Here is a 3,343-nt window from a genome sequence, read left to right on the forward strand (position 1 = left end):
TTAGACCCACAATTCTGAAACTAAACATAGAATGTTTATCATATGATAAACAAGTGTTCAGCAGCGCACATTCAACCCATAAGTAACAAACGTGGGGTGGCTCAGGGGCAACTTTTGAGGTAACGTCCCATCCATATATATAGTACACAGTATAACTACACCATACTTAACTGGGGTCACGCAGCTCTGAAACTAAACATAGAAAGTTTTTGAAATTCTACAGATCCATCCTATAGTGCACGTTCTTTGGTAATGTAAAGAGTCTAGGGTGGCTCAAGACTCTAACTGGACGTGACGCCCCGTTAAACGTCGAAATTCGAAGATCGGCTCATTGTTCAGATTAGACCCACGATTTTGAAACTAAACACACAATGTTTATCTTATGATAAACAAGTGTTCAGCAGTGCACATTAAACCCATATGTCACAAACACGGGGTAGCTCAGGGACAACTTTCAAGGTAACGCCCCATCCCTATGTTTGGTACACAGAATAACTACACAACTCGTATTTACACTCACATAATTCTGAAACTAAACATGGACATTGTATGGAATTCTACACATACATTCATGTTCTATGTAAATATGAAGAGTCTAGGATGGCTTAAGAATCTATCTGAAAGTAATGCCCCGTTAAATGTTGAATTCGCCGATCAGGTCAATATTCAGATTAGACCCACAATTCTGAAACTAAACATAGAATATTTATTATATGATAAAGAGGTGTTCAGCAGTGCACATCCAACCCATATATAACAAACACGGGGTGACTCTGGGGCATCAAGGTGACGCCCCATCCCTATATATGGCACACACAACAACTACACAACACTCGATTACAGTCAATCAACTCTAAAACTAAACTTGGAAATTTTATAGAATTCTACAGATACATTCTATAGGGCATCCAACCCACAAATCACGTCTCAGGGGCAACTTCCCAAGTTACGCCCCATCCATATATATGATACACAGTGTAAAATCAAGCTACCCATAATTTTAAAACTAAACATAGATTGTTTATCATATGACAAAGAGTTGTTCAGCAGTGTTCAAATTTAGATTTCAGCACAAAATTCACATTGGACTGACAATTCTCAAAGTAAACATAAAACGTTTATCATATGATAGAGATAGAAATAAACATAGAATGGAAAATTGACTAACTCTATAGCTGTGACAGATTATGGTGATTCTATTTAAGACTGACCTTGTAGTGAATCCACCTAAAGACCAAAAACATATAGCTTTGCATTTGTTTGCATTAGCACGGGTGGGATTTAGCTGCATCGGTTGAGAGCCTTCCCGAGGCGCTTGCGTCGTAGGATCGAACTACCTGGGTGGATACATTCAACTCGTAGTTTTTTTCCCTTCCAACCAGTGCACCACAACTGTTCAAAGACCGTTGTATATGTATGTAGGAAAGTGCATACAAAATATCCCCTGCTGCATTAGGACAAACGTAGCGGGTTTCCTCTGATGATTACGTGTCAAAATTACCAAATATTTGACATCCAATTGACCATGATTAATTAACCAATGTGCTCTATAGTGTACATCACTGACCCCTCCAATTGCAAGTATCTTCTGACGCTTATGTAGCAGAACTGGTGTAGAAGCCATTATTCACGCCTATTTCGCTATTTCTCGTTCCAGTCAGTGCACACCGATTTGTATATGAAAAGCCGTGATATGTGTTATCCTGTTTGTGGAATGGTCCATATAAAATATACATCGCCACTAATGAAAACCTGTAGCGGGTTATGTCAGATATAGTCTATGGGCCAACATATCGAAACCCCCCCCCCCCCCCCTTAGGGATTTTCGTTCACCATATTTTTCAGTTAGTCAGGACCCTCAGCTATCATAATCTGCTTGTTTGCCATAAAACTGATGGTGGGGGTAAGGTCCAGGGCTGTTGCCATGGCAACACAGTGATGAAACATTGGAATTTCAGAAAATGACATATCTATGTAACCAAGCAACCTAAAAACACAAAATAAGTGTCTATATATATATAGCTTTGAAGCTGTCTAGTTGATTGCAATCGCGACCTAGGTAATTTAAGGTCAAGGTCATTACACACAATCAAGATCAATCTAAATATATGACTGTGGCAAACATGAATGGTTTGCTATGTGTTTAAATATTCAATGTTCCTGAATTACCGGTTAAACATCGTCATTGTCGTCGTCGTCGTCATCAAACATATCCTCTTACATCATCATCACCATCATTAAACATATCACACATGAAAAACACGGTGACCGAAACTCCCTAAGGGGGGGGGGGGGGGGTGTCTTGGTGGCCCACAGACTAATATATAAATGTTTGACATCCAAATATAACCGATGATTAACAAATCAATTTGCTCTAGTGGTGTCGTTCAACAAAATAACTTTAACTTTTTTAATGCCAGGGTTACAATATTCATTCTGCAAATGAGACCAGAAAACTAAAATTGGCTGAATTACTAAGATATCACACGTCATTAGGATGGCGTGTACACATTTCAGACATGGCAAATTGAGATGTCCTTACATTGTCTGAAGTTTCGCTTCTGCCAATTTCAAAATGACAAAAAAAAACTCATTTTCAGGCATATGGTACCCTGAGAGTTTCTAACAGTCAATATTTCTAAGCGTTATATTAACATAAAACAAGTCAAGTGAGATAAAAGAAGTATTTATTTTTTAATGTAATAAAAGATTAGTGTAAAAATATACTAACATTAAGTCTGGCTTAACGCAATAACAATAGATTCAAATTTCTTTGTTGACATAATATTTTTTATTGGGAAAAAAAAGAGTATTATACTAGGTAGAACACGAAAATTAAACAAATAAATATGTGGTCAAGTTTGTTTTTTTAAACAAATATATGTACCAAAAGATGTAAATGAAGGAAAACCGGACGGAAAAATATTTAGTGGTTAGAAAGTTATAGCCCTTTGAAGTCTGGCGTGCTGCGAAATATGTTTGCCAAATTTGACTCGCTTTTCTAAACTTGCCGGTTAAACTCCACCACTAATCACCATGTGTATATTTCACTTTAAAATGGAAATGAAACACGCCAAATATTATTCTGGAATATGTAATAGTGTTTTTGAAGCCACTGGAAAATTATAACATATACCATCATAATGTTAAAATGTTATCATGAACCCTAACGTCGTTATAAACGTAAAATCGGAAAATAAGGAATACAAACCGACGTTGTTGTTTTCACAACTTAATATATTTATTTAGCCTATCAGGACAATGCAATAATACCCCATTCATTTCCAACTTCTATTATGCATGAATAGTGAAACAGTGGGCCTTTGAATGAACACGTGACGAA

This window comes from Gigantopelta aegis, chromosome 12 (genome assembly GCF_016097555.1).
Source record: "Gigantopelta aegis isolate Gae_Host chromosome 12, Gae_host_genome, whole genome shotgun sequence".
Classification (NCBI taxonomy): domain Eukaryota; kingdom Metazoa; phylum Mollusca; class Gastropoda; order Neomphalida; family Peltospiridae; genus Gigantopelta; species Gigantopelta aegis.